The sequence below is a fragment of the Botryllus schlosseri genome, unplaced genomic scaffold (assembly GCF_051294905.1).
Source record: "Botryllus schlosseri isolate E-star unplaced genomic scaffold, Bs_hap1 Bs27a, whole genome shotgun sequence".
Lineage (NCBI taxonomy): Eukaryota > Metazoa > Chordata > Ascidiacea > Stolidobranchia > Styelidae > Botryllus > Botryllus schlosseri.
In genome coordinates this window covers 219,114-238,556 of record NW_027648636.1, presented here as the reverse complement: position 1 = coordinate 238,556, position 19,443 = coordinate 219,114, and the positions used below count along the sequence as shown (strand labels likewise).

At 41.5% G+C, this 19,443-nt stretch overlaps 2 long non-coding RNA genes across 2 annotated transcripts in view; both read right to left on the bottom strand.

Moving 5' to 3' along the window:
- Positions 1 to 839: 839 nt before the first annotated feature.
- The window catches only part of LOC145459907 (uncharacterized), a 66,900-nt gene continuing 48,296 nt past the window's right edge, over positions 840 to 19,443 (bottom strand). Inside the window, exon 3 of the long non-coding RNA XR_013921591.1 lies at positions 840 to 2,301. This is a non-coding gene — a long non-coding RNA (uncharacterized LOC145459907). The remainder of the gene's footprint in view (positions 2,302 to 19,443) is intronic.
- On the bottom strand, positions 9,475 to 12,316 carry LOC145459908 (uncharacterized). Its single transcript, XR_013921592.1, has 2 exons — positions 12,037 to 12,316; positions 9,475 to 10,796 (listed from the first exon to the last, which is right to left on the bottom strand). It is a non-coding gene; the product is annotated as an uncharacterized LOC145459908 (long non-coding RNA).

Here is a 19,443-nt window from a genome sequence, read left to right as displayed (position 1 = left end):
CTTTTCATAAATTTTCATATCCCCCAAAATTGCTAAATCTGCCAATATCTCCTAAAATACAATAGCCCTGAATACGCCGTTGGGCTCATTCGACGTAACTTTCGGACTGCTATAATCTGGTAGCGAAGGTGTAGCTATAGGTCCTCGGGAACATAGAGAAATCTTGGTATAATTGAACTTTTCATAAATTTTCATACCCCCCAAAATAGCTGAATCTGCCAATATCTCCTAAACTACAATAGCCCTGAATCCGCCGTTGGGCTCATTCGACGTAACTTTCGGACTTCTATAATCTGGTAGCAGAATTGTAGCTATAGGCCCTCGGGAACATAGAGAAATCTTGGTATAATTCAACTTTTCATAAATTTTCGTACCCCCCAAATTGGCTAAATCTGCCAATATCTCCTAAACTACAATAGCCCGGAATACGCTTTTGGGCTCATTCGACGTAACTTTCGGACTGCTACAATCTGGTAGCGGAGTTGTAGCTATAGGCCCTCGGGAACATAGAGAAATCTTGGTATAATTGAACTTTTCATAAATTTTCATACCCCCCAAAATGGCTAAATCTGCCAATATCTCCTAAACTACAATAGCCCTGAATACGCCGTTGGGCTCATTCGACGTAACTTTTGGACTGCTACAATCTGGTAACGGAGTTGTAGCTATAGGTCCTCGGGAACATAGAGAAATCTTGGTATAATTGAACTTTTCATAAATTTTCATACCTCCCAAAATGGCTAAATCTGCCAATATCTCCTAAACTACAATAGCCCTGAATCCGCCGTTGGGCTCATTCGACGTAACTTTCGGACTTCTACAATCTGGTAGCAGAATTGTAGCTATAGGCCCTCGGGAACATAGAGAAATCTTGGTATAATTGAACTTTTCATAAATTTTCATACCCCCTAAAATGGCTAAATCTGCCAATATCTCCTAAACTACAATAGCCCTGAATACGCCGTTGGGCTCATTCGACGTAACTTTCGGACTGCTACAATCTGGTAGCGGAGTTGTAGCTATAGGTCCTCGGGAACATAGAGAAATCTTGGTATAATTGAACTTTTCATAAATTTTCGTACCCCCCAAATTGGCTAAATCTGCCAATATCTCCTAAACTACAATAGCCCGTAATACGCCGTTGGGCTCATTCGACGTAACTTTCGTACTGCTACAAGCTGATAGCGGAGTTGTAGCCATAGGTCCTCGGGAACATAGAGAAATCTTGGTATAATTGAACTTTTCATAAATTTTCATACCCCCCAAAATGGCTAAATCTGCCAATATCTCCTAAACTACAATAGCCCTGAATACGCCGTTGGGCTCATTCGACGTAAGTTTCGGACTGCTACAATCTGGTAGCGGAGTTGTAGCTATAGGTCCTCGGGAACATAGAGAAATCTTGGTATAATTGAACTTTTCATAAATTTTCGTACCCCCCAAATTGGCTAAATCTGCCAATATCTCATAAACTACAATAGCCCGGAATACGCCGTTGGGCTCATTCGACGTAACTTTCGGACTGCTACAATCTGGTAACGGAGTTGTAGCTATAGGTCCTCGGAAACATAGAGAAATCTTGGTATAATTGAACTTTTCATAAATTTTCATACCCCCCAAAATGGCTAAATCTGCCAATATCTCCTAAACTACAATAGCCCTGAATCCGCCGTTGGGCTCATTCGACGTAACTTTCGGACTTCTACAATCTGGTAGCAGAATTGTAGCTATGGGCCCTCGGGAACATAGAGAAATCTTGGTATAATTGAACTTTTCATAAATTTTCATACCCCCTAAAATGGCTAAATCTGCCAATATCTCCTAAACTACAATAGCCCTGAATACGCCGTTGGGCTCATTCGACGTAACGTCCGGACTGCTACAATCTGGTAGCGGAGTTGTAGCTATAGGTCTTCGGGAACATAGAGAAATCTTGGTATAATTGAACTTTTCATAAATTTTCGTACCCCACAAATTGGCTAAATCTGCCAATATCTCCTAAACTACAATAGCCCGGAATACGCCGTTGGGCTCATTCGACGTAACTTTCGGACTGCTACAATCTGGTAGCGGAGTTGTAGCTATAGGCCCTCGGGAACATAGAGAAATCTTGGTATAATTGAACTTTTCATAAATTTTCATACCCCCCAAAATGGCTAAATCTGCCAATATCTCTTAAACTACAATAGCCCTGAATACGCCGTTGGGCTCATTCGACGTAACTTTCGGACTGCTACAATCTGGTAGCGGAGTTGTAGCTATAGGTCCTCGGGAACATAGAGAAATCTTGGTATAATTGAACTTTTAATAAATTTTCATACCCCCCAAAATGGCTAAATCTGCCAATATCTCCTAAACTACAATAGCCCTGAATCCGCCGTTGGGCTCATTCGACGTAACTTTCGGACTTCTACAATCTGGTAGCAGAATTGTAGCTATAGGCCCTCGGGAACATAGAGAAATCTTGGTATAATTGAACTTTTCATAAATTTTCATACCCCTCAAAATGGCTAAATCTGCCAATATCTTCTAAACGACAATAGCCCTGAATACGCCGTTGGGCTCATTCGACGTAACTTTCGGACTGCTACAATCTGGTAGCGGAGTTGTAGCTATAGGTCCTCGGGAACTTAGAGAAATCTTGGTATAATTGAACTTTCCATAAATTTTCGTACCCCCCAAATTGGCTAAATCTGCCAATATCTCCTAAACTACAATAGCCCGGAATACGCCGTTGGGCTCATTCGACGTAACTTTCGGACTGCTACAATCTGATAGCGGAGTTGTAGCTATAGGCCCTCGGGAACATAGAGAAATCTTGGTATAATTAAACTTTTCATAAATTTTCATACCCCCCAAAATGGCTAAATCTGCCAATATCTCCTAAACTACAATGGCCCTGAATACGCCGTTGGGCTCATTCGACGTAACTTTCGGACTGCTACAATCTGGTAGCGGAGTTATAGCTATAGGCCCTCGGGAGCATAGAGAAATCTTGGTATAATTGAACTTTTCATAAATTTTCATACCCCTTAAAATGGCTAAATCTGCCAATATCTCCTAAACTACAAAAGCTCTGAATACGCCGTTTGGCTCATTCGACGTAACTTTCGGACTGCTACAATCTGGTAGCGGAGTTGTAGCTATAGGCCCTCGGGAACATCGAAAAATCTTGGTATATTTGAACTTTTCATAAATTTTCATACCCCCCAAAATGGCTAAATCTGCCAATATCTCCTAAACTACAATAGCCCTGAATACGCCGTTGGGCTCATTCGACGTAACTTTCGGACTGCTACAATCTGGTAGCGGAGTTGTAGCTATAGGCCCTCGGGAACATAGAGAAATCTTGGTATAATTGAACTTTTCATAAATTTTTGTACCCTCCAAAATTGCTAAATCTGCCAATAACTCCTAAAATACAATAGCCCTGAATACGCCGTTGGGCTCATTCGACGTAACTTTCGGACTGCTACAATCTGGTAGCGGAGGTGTAGCTATAGGTCCTCGGGAACATAGAGAAATCTTGGTACAATTGAACTTTTCATAAATTTTCATACCCCCCAAAATGGCTAAATCTGCCAATATCTCCTAAACTACAATAGCCCTGAATCCGCCGTTGGGCTCATTCGACGTAACTTTCGGACTTCTACAATCTGATAGCAGAATTGTAGCTATAGGCCCTCGGGAACATAGAGAAATCTTGGTATAATTCAACTTTTCATAAATTTTCGTACCCCCCAAATTGGCTAAATCTGCCAATATCTCCTAAACTACAATAGCCCGGAATACGCCGTTGGGCTCATTCGACGTAACTTTCAGACTGCTACAATCTGGTAGCGGAGTTGTAGCTATAGGCCCTCGGGAACATAGAGAAATCTTGGTATAATTGAACTTTTCATAAATTTTCATACCCCCCAAAATGGCTAAATCTGCCAATATCTCCTAAACTACAATAGCCCTGAATACGCCGTTGGGCTCATTCGACGTAACTTTTGGACTGCTACAATCTGGTAACGGAGTTGTAGCTATAGGTCCTCGGGAACATAGAGAAATCTTGGTATCATTGAACTTTTCATAAATTTTCATACCCCCCAAAATGGCTAAATCTGCCAATATCTCCTAAACTACAATAGCCCTGAATCCGCCGTTGGGCTCATTCGACGTAACTTTCGGACTTCTACAATCTGTTAGCAGAATGGTAGCTATAGGCCCTCGGGAATATAGAGAAATCTTGGTATAATTGAACTTTTCATAAATTTTCATACCCCCTAAAATGGCTAAATCTGCCAATATCTCCTAAACTACAATAGCCCTGAATACGCCGTTGGGCTCATTCGACGTAACTTTCGGACTGCTACAATCTGGTAGCGGAGTTGTAGCTATAGGTCCTCGGGAACATAGAGAAATCTTGGTATAATTGAACTTTTCATAAATTTTCATACCCCTTAAAATGGCTAAATCTGCAAATATCCCCTAAACTACGATAGCCCTGAATACGCCGTTTGGCCCATTCGACGAAACTTTCGGACTGCTACAATCTGGTAGCGGAGTTGTAGCTATAGGCCCTTGGGAGCATAGAGAAATCTTGGTATAATTGAACTTTTCATAAATTTTCATACCCCCCAAAATGGCTAAATCTGCCAATAACTCCTAAACTACAATAGCCCTGAATCCGCCGTTGGGCTCATTCGACGTAACTTTCGGACTTCTACAATCTGGTAGCAGAATTGTAGCTATAGGCCCTCGGGAACATAGAGAAATCTTGGTATAATTGAACTTTTCATAAATTTTCATACCCCTCAAAATGGCTAAATCTGCCAATATCTTCTAAACTACAATAGCCCTGAATACGCCGTTGGGCTCATTCGACGTAACTTTCGAACTGCTACAATCTGGTAGCGGAGTTGTAGCTATAGGTCCTCGGGAACTTAGAGAAATCTTGGTATAATTGAACTTTTCATAAATTTTCGTACCCCCCAAATTGGCTAAATCTGCCAATATCTCCTAAACTACAATAGCCCGGAATACGCCGTTGGGCTCATTCGACGTAACTTTCGGACTGCTACAATCTGATAGCGGAGTTGTAGCTATAGGCCCTCGGGAACATAGAGAAATCTTGGTATAATTAAACTTTTCATAAATTTTCATACCCCCCAAAATGGCTAAATCTGCCAATATCTCCTAAACTACAATGGCCCTGAATACGCCGTTGGGCTCATTCGACGTAACTTTCGGACTGCTACAATCTGGTAGCGGAGTTATAGCTATAGGCCCTCGGGAGCATAGAGAAATCTTGGTATAATTGAACTTTTCATAAATTTTCATACCCCTTAAAATGGCTAAATCTGCCAATATCTCCTAAACTACAATAGCTCTGAATACGCCGTTTGGCTCATTCGACGTAACTTTCGGACTGCTACAATCTGGTAGCGGAGTTGTAGCTATAGGCCCTCGGGAACATCGAAAAATCTTGGTATATTTGAACTTTTCATAAATTTTCATACCCCCCAAAATGGCTAAATCTGCCAATATCTCCTAAACTACAATAGCCCTGAATACGCCGTTGGGCTCATTCGACGTAACTTTCGGACTGCTACAATCTGGTAGCGGAGTTGTAGCTATAGGCCCTCGGGAACATAGAGAAATCTTGGTATAATTGAACTTTTCATAAATTTTTGTACCCTCCAAAATTACTAAATCTGCCAATAACTCCTAAAATACAATAGCCCTGAATACGCCGTTGGGCTCATTCGACGTAACTTTCGGACTGCTACAATCTGGTAGCGGAGGTGTAGCTATAGGTCCTCGGGAACATAGAGAAATCTTGGTACAATTGAACTTTTCATAAATTTTCATACCCCCCAAAATGGCTAAATCTGCCAATATCTCCTAAACTACAATAGCCCTGAATCCGCCGTTGGGCTCATTCGACGTAACTTTCGGACTTCTACAATCTGATAGCAGAATCGTAGCTATAGGCCTTCGGGAACATAGAGAAATCTTGGTATAATTCAACTTTTCATAAATTTTCGTACCCCCCAAATTGGCTAAATCTGCCAATATCTCCTAAACTACAATAGCCCAGAATACGCCGTTGGGCTCATTCGACGTAACTTTCAGACTGCTACAATCTGGTAGCGGAGTTGTAGCTATAGGCCCTCGGGAACATAGAGAAATCTTGGTATAATTGAACTTTTCATAAATTTTCATACCCCCCAAAATGGCTAAATCTGCCAATATCTCCTAAACTACATAAGCCCTGAATACGCCGTTGGGCTCATTCGACGTAACTTTTGGACTGCTACAATCTGGTAACGGAGTTGTAGCTATAGGTCCTCGGGAACATAGAGAAATCTTGGTATCATTGAACTTTTCATAAATTTTCATACCCCCCAAAATGGCTAAATCTGCCAATATCTCCTAAACTACAATAGCCCTGAATCCGCCGTTGGGCTCATTCGACGTAACTTTCGGACTTCTACAATCTGTTAGCAGAATTGTAGCTATAGGCCCTCGGGAATATAGAGAAATCTTGGTATAATTGAACTTTTCATAAATTTTCATACCCCCTAAAATGGCTAAATCTGCCAATATCTCCTAAACTACAATAGCCCTGAATACGCCGTTGGGCTAATTCGACGTAACTTTCGGACTGCTACAATCTGGTAGCGGAGTTGTAGCTATAGGCCCTTGGGAGCATAGAGAAATCTTGGTATAATTTAACTTTTCATAAATTTTCATACCCCTTAAAATGGCTAAATCTGCAAATATCCCCTAAACTACGATAGCCCTGAATACGCCGTTTGGCCCATTCGACGAAACTTTCGGACTGCTACAATCTGGTAGCGGAGTTGTAGCTATAGGCCCTCTGGAACATAGAGAAATCTGGGTATAATTAAACTTTTCATAAATTTTCATACCCCCCAATATGGCTAAATCTGCCAATATCTCCTAAACTACGATAGCCCTGAATACGCCGTTTGGCCCATTCGACGAAACTTTCGGACTGCTACAATCTGGTAGCGGAGTTGTAGCTATAGGCCCTCTGGAACATAGAGAAATCTTGGTATAATTGAACTTTTCATAAATTTTCATACCCCCCAAAATGGCTAAATCTGCCAATATCTCCTAAACTACAATAGCCCTGAATACGCCGTTGGGCTCATTCGACGTAACTTTCGGACTGCTACAATCTGGTAGCGGAGTTGTAGCTATAGGCCCTCGGAAACATAGAGAAATCTTGGTATAATTGAACTTTTCATAAATTTCCATACCCTCCAAAATTGCTAAATCTGCCAATATCTCCGAAAATACAATAGCCCCTAATACGCCGTTGGGCTCATTCGACGTAACTTTCGGACTGCTACAATCTGGTAGCGGAGTTGTAGCTATAGGTCCTCGGGAACATAGAGAAATCTTGGTGTAATTGAACTTTTCATAAATTTTCATACCCCCAAAATGGCTAAATCCTCAAATATCTCCTAAACTACAATAGCCCTGAATACGCCGTTGGGCTCATTCGACGTAACTTTCGGACTGCTACAATCTGGTAGCGGAGTTGTAGCTATAGGTCCTCGGGAACATAGAGAAATCTTGGTATAATTGAACTTTTCATAAATTTTCATACCCCCCAAAATGGCTAAATCTGCCAATATCTCCTAAACTACAATAGCCCGGAATACGCCGTTGGGCTCATTCGACGTAACTTTCGGACTTCCACAATCTGGTAGCAGAATTGTAGCTATAGGCCCTCGGGAACATAGAGAAATCTTGGTATAATTGAACTTTTCATATATTTTCATACCCCTCAAAATGGCTAAATCTGCAAATATCCCCTAAACTACAATAGCCCTGAATACGCCGTTGGGCTCATTCGACGTAACTTTTGGACTGCTACAATCTGGTAACGGAGTTGTAGCTATGGGCCCTCGGGAACATAGAGAAATCTTGGTATAATTCAACTTTTCATAAATTTTTGTACCCCCCAAATTGGCTAAATCTGCCAATATCTCCTAAACTACAATAGCCAGGAATACGCCGTTGGGCTCATTCGACGTAACTTTCGGACTGCTACAATCTGGTAGCGGAGTTGTAGCTATAGGTCCTCGGGAACATAGAGAAATCTTGGTATAATTGAACTTTTCATAAATTTTCATACCCCCCAAAATGGCTAAATCTGCCAATATCTCCTAAACTACAATAGCCCGGAATACGCCGTTGGGCTCATTCGACGTAACTTTCGGACTTCCACAATCTGGTAGCAGAATTGTAGCTATAGGCCCTCGGGAACATAGAGAAATCTTGGTATAATTGAACTTTTCATATATTTTCATACCCCTCAAAATGGCTAAATCTGCAAATATCCCCTAAACTACAATAGCCCTGAATACGCCGTTGGGCTCATTCGACGTAACTTTTGGACTGCTACAATCTGGTAACGGAGTTGTAGCTATGGGCCCTCGGGAACATAGAGAAATCTTGGTATAATTCAACTTTTCATAAATTTTTGTACCCCCCAAATTGGCTAAATCTGCCAATATCTCCTAAACTACAATAGCCAGGAATACGCCGTTGGGCTCATTCGACGTAACTTTCGGACTGCTACAATCTGGTAGCGGAGTTGTAGCTATAGACCCTCGGGAACATAGAGAAATCTCGGTATAATTGAACTTTTCATAAATTTTCATACCCCCCAAAATGGCTAAATCTGCCAATATCTCCTAAACTACAATAGCCCTGAATACGCCGTGGGGCTCATTCGACGTAACTTTCGGACTGCTACAATCTGGTAGCGGAGTTGTAGCTATAGGCCCTCGGGAACATAGAGAAATCTTGGTATAATTGAACTTTTCATATATTTTCATACCCCTCAAAATGGCTAAATCTGCAAATATCTCCTAAACTACAATAGCCCTGAATACGCCGTTGGGCTCATTCGACGTAACTTTCGGACTGCTACAATCTGGTAGCGGAGTTGTAGCTATAGGTCCTCGGGAACATAGAGAAATCTTGATATAATTGAACTTTTCATAAATTTTCATACCCCCCAAAATGGCTAAATCTGCCAATATCTCCTAAACTACAATAGCCCTGAATCCGCCGTTGGGCTCATTCGACGTAACTTTCGGACTTCTACAATCTGGTAGCAGAATTGTAGCTATAGGCCCTCGGGAACATAGTGAAATCTTGGTATAATTGAACTTTTCATAAATTTTCATACCCCTCAAAATGGCTAAATCTGCCAATATCTTCTAAACTACAATAGCCCTGAATACGCCGTTGGGCTCATTCGACGTAACTTTCGGACTGCTACAATCTGGTAGCGGAGTTGTAGCTATAGGTCCTCGGGAACTTAGAGAAATCTTGGTATAATTGAACTTTTCATAAATTTTCGTACCCCCCAAATTGGCTGAATCTGCCAATATCTCCTAAACTACAATAGCCCGGAATACGCCGTTGGGCTCATTCGACGTAACTTTCGGACTGCTACAATCTGATAGCGGAGTTGTAGCTATAGGCCCTCGGGAACATAGAGAAATCTTGGTATAATTAAACTTTTCATAAATTTTCATACCCCCCAAAATGGCTAAATCTGCCAATATCTCCTAAACTACAATGGCCCTGAATACGCCGTTGGGCTCATTCGACGTAACTTTCGGACTGCTACAATCTGGTAGCGGAGTTATAGCTATGGGCCCTCGGGAACATAGAGAAATCTTGGTATAATTCAACTTTTCATAAATTTTTGTACCCCCCAAATTGGCTAAATCTGCCAATATCTCCTAAACTACAATAGCCAGGAACACGCCGTTGGGCTCATTCGACGTAACTTTCGGACTGCTACAATCTGGTAGCGGAGTTGTAGCTATAGGTCCTCGGGAACATAGAGAAATCTTGGTATAATTGAACTTTTCATAAATTTTCATACCCCCCAAAATGGCTAAATCTGCCAATATCTCCTAAACTACAATAGCCCGGAATACGCCGTTGGGCTCATTCGACGTAACTTTCGGACTTCCACAATCTGGTAGCAGAATTGTAGCTATAGGCCCTCGGGAACATAGAGAAATCTTGGTATAATTGAACTTTTCATATATTTTCATACCCCTCAAAATGGCTAAATCTGCAAATATCCCCTAAACTACAATAGCCCTGAATACGCCGTTGGGCTCATTCGACGTAACTTTTGGACTGCTACAATCTGGTAACGGAGTTGTAGCTATGGGCCCTCGGGAACATAGAGAAATCTTGGTATAATTCAACTTTTCATAAATTTTTGTACCCCCCAAATTGGCTAAATCTGCCAATATCTCCTAAACTACAATAGCCAGGAATACGCCGTTGGGCTCATTCGACGTAACTTTCGGACTGCTACAATCTGGTAGCGGAGTTGTAGCTATAGACCCTCGGGAACATAGAGAAATCTCGGTATAATTGAACTTTTCATAAATTTTCATACCCCCCAAAATGGCTAAATCTGCCAATATCTCCTAAACTACAATAGCCCTGAATACGCCGTGGGGCTCATTCGACGTAACTTTCGGACTGCTACAATCTGGTAGCGGAGTTGTAGCTATAGGCCCTCGGGAACATAGAGAAATCTTGGTATAATTGAACTTTTCATATATTTTCATACCCCTCAAAATGGCTAAATCTGCAAATATCTCCTAAACTACAATAGCCCTGAATACGCCGTTGGGCTCATTCGACGTAACTTTCGGACTGCTACAATCTGGTAGCGGAGTTGTAGCTATAGGTCCTCGGGAACATAGAGAAATCTTGATATAATTGAACTTTTCATAAATTTTCATACCCCCCAAAATGGCTAAATCTGCCAATATCTCCTAAACTACAATAGCCCTGAATCCGCCGTTGGGCTCATTCGACGTAACTTTCGGACTTCTACAATCTGGTAGCAGAATTGTAGCTATAGGCCCTCGGGAACATAGTGAAATCTTGGTATAATTGAACTTTTCATAAATTTTCATACCCCTCAAAATGGCTAAATCTGCCAATATCTTCTAAACTACAATAGCCCTGAATACGCCGTTGGGCTCATTCGACGTAACTTTCGGACTGCTACAATCTGGTAGCGGAGTTGTAGCTATAGGTCCTCGGGAACTTAGAGAAATCTTGGTATAATTGAACTTTTCATAAATTTTCGTACCCCCCAAATTGGCTAAATCTGCCAATATCTCCTAAACTACAATAGCCCGGAATACGCCGTTGGGCTCATTCGACGTAACTTTCGGACTGCTACAATCTGATAGCGGACTTGTAGCTATAGGCCCTCGGGAACATAGAGAAATCTTGGTATAATTAAACTTTTCATAAATTTTCATACCCCCCAAAATGGCTAAATCTGCCAATATCTCCTAAACTACAATGGCCCTGAATACGCCGTTGGGCTCATTCGACGTAACTTTCGGACTGCTACAATCTGGTAGCGGAGTTATAGCTATAGGACCTCGGGAGCATAGAGAAATCTTGGTATAATTGAACTTTTCATAAATTTTCATACCCCTTAAAATGGCTAAATCTGCCAATATCTCCTAAACTACAATAGCTCTGAATACGCCGTTTGGCTCATTCGACGTAACTTTCGGACTGCTACAATCTGGTAGCGGAGTTGTAGCTATAGGCCCTCGGGAACATCGAAAAATTTTGGTATATTTGAACTTTTCATAAATTTTCATACCCCCCAAAATGGCTAAATCTGCCAATATCTCCTAAACTACAATAGCCCTGAATACGCCGTTGGGCTCATTCGACGTAACTTTCGGACTGCTACAATCTGGTAGCGGAGTTGTAGCTATAGGCCCTCGGGAACATAGAGAAATCTTGGTATAATTGAACTTTTCATAAATTTTTGTACCCTCCAAAATTGCTAAATCTGCCAATAACTCCTAAAATACAATAGCCCTGAATACGCCGTTGGGCTCATTCGACGTAACTTTCGGACTGCTACAATCTGGTAGCGGAGGTGTAGCTATAGGTCCTCGGGAACATAGAGAAATCTTGGTACAATTGAACTTTTCATAAATTTTCATACCCCCCAAAATGGCTAAATCTGCCAATATCTCCTAAACTACAATAGCCCTGAATCCGCCGTTGGGCTCATTCGATGTAACTTTCGGACTTCTACAATCTGATAGCAGAATTGTAGCTATAGGCCCTCGGGAACATAGAGAAATCTTGGTATAATTCAACTTTTCATAAATTTTCGTACCCCCCAAATTGGCTAAATCTGCCAATATCTCCTAAACTACAATAGCCCTGAATACGCCGTTGGGCTCATTCGACGTAACTTTCGGACTGCTACAATCTGGTAGCGGAGTTGTAGCTATAGGTCCTCGGGAACATAGAGAAATCTTGGTATAATTGAACTTTTCATAAATTTTCATACCCCCCAAAATGGCTAAATCTGCCAATATCTCCTAAACTACAATAGCCCTGAATCCGCCGTTGGGCTCATTCGACGTAACTTTCGGACTTCTACAATCTGGTAGCAGAATTGTAGCTATAGGCCCTCGGGAACATAGTGAAATCTTGGTATAATTGAACTTTTCATAAATTTTCATACCCCTCAAAATGGCTAAATCTGCCAATATCTTCTAAACTACAATAGCCCCGAATACGCCGTTGGGCTCATTCGACGTAACTTTCGGACTGCTACAATCTGGTAGCGGAGTTGTAGCTATAGGACCTCGGGAACTTAGAGAAATCTTGGTATAATTGAACTTTTCATAAATTTTCATACCCCTCAAAATGGCTAAATCTGCCAATATCTTCTAAACTACAATAGCCCTGAATACGCCGTTGGGCTCATTCGACGTAACTTTCGGACTGCTACAATCTGGTAGCGGAGTTATAGCTATAGGCCCTCGGGAGCATAGAGAAATCTTGGTATAATTGAACTTTTCATAAATTTTCATACCCCTTAAAATGGCTAAATCTGCCAATATCTCCTAAACTACAATAGCTCTGAATACGCCGTTTGGCTCATTCGACGTAACTTTCGGACTGCTACAATCTGGTAGCGGAGTTGTAGCTATAGGCCCTCGGGAACATCGAAAAATCTTGGTATATTTGAACTTTTCATAAATTTTCATACCCCCCAAAATGGCTAAATCTGCCAATATCTCCTAAACTACAATAGCCCTGAATACGCCGTTGGGCTCATTCGACGTAACTTTCGGACTGCTACAATCTGGTAGCGGAGTTGTAGCTATAGGCCCTCGGGAACATAGAGAAATCTTGGTATAATTGAACTTTTCATAAATTTTTGTACCCTCCAAAATTGCTAAATCTGCCAATAACTCCTAAAATACAATAGCCCTGAATACGCCGTTGGGCTCATTCGACGTAACTTTCGGACTGCTACAATCTGGTAGCGGAGGTGTAGCTATAGGTCCTCGGGAACATAGAGAAATCTTGGTACAATTGAACTTTTCATAAATTTTCATACCCCCCAAAATGGCTAAATCTGCCAATATCTCCTAAACTACAATAGCCCTGAATCCGCCGTTGGGCTCATTCGACGTAACTTTCGGACTTCTACAATCTGATAGCAGAATTGTAGCTATAGGCCCTCGGGAACATAGAGAAATCTTGGTATAATTCAACTTTTCATAAATTTTCGTACCCCCCAAATTGGCTAAATCTGCCAATATCTCCTAAACTACAATAGCCCGGAATACGCCGTTGGGCTCATTCGACGTAACTTTCAGACTGCTACAATCTGGTAGCGGAGTTGTAGCTATAGGCCCTCGGGAACATAGAGAAATCTTGGTATAATTGAACTTTTCATAAATTTTCATACCCCCCAAAATGGCTAAATCTGCCAATATCTCCTAAACTACAATAGCCCTGAATACGCCGTTGGGCTCATTCGACGTAACTTTTGGACTGCTACAATCTGGTAACGGAGTTGTAGCTATAGGTCCTCGGGAACATAGAGAAATCTTGGTATCATTGAACTTTTCATAAATTTTCATACCCCCCAAAATGGCTAAATCTGCCAATATCTCCTAAACTACAATAGCCCTGAATCCGCCGTTGAGCTCATTCGACGTAACTTTCGGACTTCTACAATCTGTTAGCAGAATTGTAGCTATAGGCCCTCGGGAATATAGAGAAATCTTGGTATAATTGAACTTTTCATAAATTTTCATACCCCCTAAAATGGCTAAATCTGCCAATATCTCCTAAACTACAATAGCCCTGAATACGCCGTTGGGCTAATTTGACGTAACTTTCGGACTGCTACAATCTGGTAGCGGAGTTGTAGCTATAGGCCCTTGGGAGCATAGAGAAATCTTGGTATAATTGAACTTTTCATAAATTTTCATACCCCTTAAAATGGCTAAATCTGCAAATATCCCCTAAACTACGATAGCCCTGAATACGCCGTTTGGCCCATTCGACGAAACTTTCGGACTGCTACAATCTGGTAGCGGAGTTGTAGCTATAGGCCCTCTGGAACATAGAGAAATCTGGGTATAATTAAACTTTTCATAAATTTTCATACCCCCCAATATGGCTAAATCTGCCAATATCTCCTAAACTACGATAGCCCTGAATACGCCGTTTGGCCCATTCAACGAAACTTTCGGACTGCTACAATCTGGTAGCGGAGTTGTAGCTATAGGCCCTCTGGAACATAGAGAAATCTTGGTATAATTGAACTTTTCATAAATTTTCATACCCCCCAAAATGGCTAAATCTGCCAATATCTCCTAAACTACAATAGCCCTGAATACGCCGTTGGGCTCATTCGACGTAACTTTCGGACTGCTACAATCTGGTAGCGGAGTTGTAGCTATAGGCCCTCGGGAACATAGAGAAATCTTGGTATAATTGAACTTTTCATAAATTTTCATACCCTCCAAAATTGCTATATCTGCCAATATCTCCTAAAATGCAATAGCCCCTAATACGCCGTTGGGCTCATTCGACGTAACTTTCGGACTGCTACAATCTGGTAGCGGAGTTGTAGCTATAGGTCCTCGGGAACATAGATAAATCTTGGTGTAATTGAACTTTTCATAAATTTTCATACCCCCCAAAATGGCTAAATCTTCCAATATCTCCTAAACTACAATAGCCCTGAATACGCCGTTGGGCTCATTCGACGTAACTTTCGGACTGCTACAATCTGGTAGCGGAGTTGTAGCTATAGGTCCTCGGGAACATAGAGAAATCTTGGTATAATTGAACTTTTCATAAATTTTCATACCCCCCAAAATGGCTAAATCTGCCAATATCTCCTAAACTACAATAGCCCGGAATACGCCGTTGGGCTCATTCGACGTAACTTTCGGACTTCTACAATCTGGTAGCAGAATTGTAGCTATAGGCCCTCGGGAACATAGAGAAATCTTGGTATAATTGAACTTTTCATATATTTTCATACCCCTCAAAATGGCTAAATCTGCAAATATCCCCTAAACTACAATAGCCCTGAATACGCCGTTGGGCTCATTCGACGTAACTTTCGGACTGCTACAATCTGGTAACGGAGTTGTAGCTATAGGCCCTCGGGAACATAGAGAAATCTTGGTATAATTCAACTTTTCATAAATTTTTGTACCCCGCAAATTGGCTAAATCTGCCAATATCTCCTAAACTACAATAGCCCGGAATACGCCGTTGGGCTCATTCGACGTAACTTTCGGACTGCTACAATCTGGTAGCGGAGTTGTAGCTATAGACCCTCGGGAACATAGAGAAATCTTGGTATAATTGAACTTTTCATAAATTTTCATACCCCCCAAAATGGCTAAATCTGCCAATATCTCCTAAACTACAATAGCCCTGAATACGCCGTGGGGCTCATTCGACGTAACTTTCGGACTGCTACAATCTGGTAGCGGAGTTGTAGCTATAGGCCCTCGGGAACATAGAGAAATCTTGGTATAATTGAACTTTTCATATATTTTCATACCCCTCAAAATGGCTAAATCTGCAAATATCCCCTAAACTACAATAGCCCTGAATACGCCGTTGGGCTCATTCGACGTAACTTTCGGACTGCTACAATCTGGTAACGGAGTTGTAGCTATAGGCCCTCGGGAACATCGAGAAATCTTGGTATAATTCAACTTTTCATAAATTTTTGTACCCCCCAAATTGGCTAAATCTGCCAATATCTCCTAAACTACAATAGCCCGGAATACGCCGTTGGGCTCATTCGACGTAACTTTCGGACTGCTACAATCTGGTAGCGGAGTTGTAGCTATAGACCCTCGGGAACATAGAGAAATCTTGGTATAATTGAACTTTTCATAAATTTTCATACCCCCCAAAATGGCTAAATCTGCCAATATCTCCTAAACTACAATAGCCCTGAATACGCCGTTGGGCTCATTCGACGTAACTTTCGGACTGCTACAATCTGGTAGCGGAGTTATAGCTATAGGCCCTCGGGAGCATAGAGAAATCTTGGTATAATTGAACTTTTCATAAATTTTCGTACTCCCCAAATTGGCTAAATCTGCCAATATCTCCTAAACTACAATAGCCCGGAATACGCCGTTGGGCTCATTCGACGTAACTTTCGGACTGCTACAATCTGATAGCGGAGTTGTAGCTATAGGCCCTCGGGAACATAGAGAAATCTTGGTATAATTAAACTTTTCATAAATTTTCATACCCCCCAAAATGGCTGAATCTGCCAATATCTCCTAAACTACAATGGCCCTGAATACGCCGTTGGGCTCATTCGACGTAACTTTCGGACTGCTACAATCTGGTAGCGGAGTTATAGCTATAGGCCCTCGGGAGCATAGAGAAATCTTGGTATAATTGAACTTTTCATAAATTTTCATACCCCTTAAAATGGCTAAATCTGCCAATATCTCCTAAACTACAATAGCTCTGAATACGCCGTTTGGCTCATTCGACGTAACTTTCTGACTGCTACAATCTGGTAGCGGAGTTGTAGCTATAGGACCTCGGGAACATCGAAAAATCTTGGTATATTTGAACTTTTCATAAATTTTCATACCCCCCAAAATGGCTAAATCTGCCAATATCTCCTAAACTACAATAGCCCTGAATACGCCGTTGGGCTCATTCGACGTAACTTTCGGACTGCTACAATCTGGTAGCGGAGTTGTAGCTATAGGCCCTCGGGAACATAGAGAAATCTTGGTATAATTGAACTTTTCATAAATTTTTGTACCCTCCAAAATTGCTAAATCTGCCAATAACTCCTAAAATACAATAGCCCTGAATACGCCGTTGGGCTCATTCGACGTAACTTTCGGACTGCTACAATCTGGTAGCGGAGGTGTAGCTATAGGTCCTCGGGAACATAGAGAAATCTTGGTACAATTGAACTTTTCATAAATTTTCATACCCCCCAAAATGGCTAAATCTGCCAATATCTCCTAAACTACAATAGCCCTGAATCCGCCGTTGGGCTCATTCGACGTAACTTTCGGACTTCTACAATCTGATAGCAGAATTGTAGCTATAGGCCCTCGGGAACATAGAGAAATCTTGGTATAATTCAACTTTTCATAAATTTTCGTACCCCCCAAATTGGCTAAATCTGCCAATATCTCCTAAACTACAATAGCCCGGAATACGCCGTTGGGCTCATTCGACGTAACTTTCAGACTGCTACAATCTGGTAGCGGAGTTGTAGCTATAGGCCCTCGGGAACATTGAGAAATCTTGGTATAATTGAACTTTTCATAAATTTTCATACCCCCCAAAATGGCTAAATCTGCCAATATCTCCTAAACTACAATAGCCCTGAATACGCCGTTGGGCTCATTCGACGTAACTTTTGGACTGCTACAATCTGGTAACGGATTGTAGCTATAGGTCCTCGGGAACATAGAGAAATCTTGGTATCATTGAACTTTTCATAAATTTTCATACCCCCCAAAATGGCTAAATCTGCCAATATCTCCTAAACTACAATAGCCCTGAATCCGCCGTTGGGCTCATTCGACGTAACTTTCGGACTTCTACAATCTGTTAGCAGAATTGTAGCTATAGGCCCTCGGGAATATAGAGAAATCTTGGTATAATTGAACTTTTCATAAATTTTCATACCCCCTAAAATGGCTAAATCTGCCAATATCTCCTAAACTACAATAGCCCTGAATACGCCGTTGGGCTAATTCGACGTAACTTTCGGACTGCTACAATCTGGTAGCGGAGTTGTAGCTATAGGCCCTTGGGAGCATAGAGAAATCTTGGTATAATTGAACTTTTCATAAATTTTCATACCCCCTAAAATGGCTAAATCTGCCAATATCTCCTAAACTACAATAGCTCTGAATAGGCCGTTGGGCTCATTCGACGTAACTTTCGGACTGCTACAATCTGGTAGCGGAGTTGTAGCTATAGGTCCTCGGGAACATCGAAAAATCTTGGTATATATGAACTTTTCATAAATTTTCATACCCCCCAAAATGGCTAAATCTGCCAATATCTCCTAAACTACAATAGCCCTGAATACGCCGTTGGGCTCATTCGACGTAACTTTCGGACTACTACAATCTGGTAGCGGAGTTGTAGCTATAGGCCCTCGGGAACATCGAAAAATCTTGGTATATTTGAACTTTTCATAAATTTTCATACCCCCCAAAATGGCTAAATCTGCCAATATCTCCTTAACTACAATAGCCCTGAATACGCCGTTGGGCTCATTCGACGTAACTTTCGGACTGCTACAATCTGGTAGCGGAGTTGTAGCTATAGGTCCTCGGGAACATAGATAAATCTTGGTGTAATTGAACTTTTCATAAATTTTCATACCCCCCAAAATGGCTAAATCTTCCAATATCTCCTAAACTACAATAGCCCTGAATACGCCGTTGGGCTCATTCGACGTAACTTTCGGACTGCTACAATCTGGTAGCGGAGTTGTAGCTATAGGCCCTCGGGAACATAGAGAAATCTTGGTATAATTGAACTTTTCATATATTTTCATACCCCTCAAAATGGCTAAATCTGCAAATATCCCCTAAACTACAATAGCCCTGAATACGCCGTTGGGCTCATTCGACGTAACTTTCGGACTGCTACAATCTGGTAACGGAGTTGTAGCTATAGGCCCTCGGGAACATAGAGAAATCTTGGTATAATTCAACTTTTCATAAATTTTTGTACCCCGCAAATTGGCTAAATCTGCCAATATCTCCTAAACTACAATAGCCCGGAATACGCCGTTGGGCTCATTCGACGTAACTTTCGGACTGCTACAATCTGGTAGCGGAGTTGTAGCTATAGACCCTCGGGAACATAGAGAAATCTTGGTATAATTGAACTTTTCATAAATTTTCATACCCCCCAAAATGGCTAAATCTGCCAATATCTCCTAAACTACAATTGCCCTGAATACGCCGTGGGGCTCATTCGACGTAACTTTCGGACTGCTACAATCTGGTAGCGGAGTTGTAGCTATAGGCCCTCGGGAAC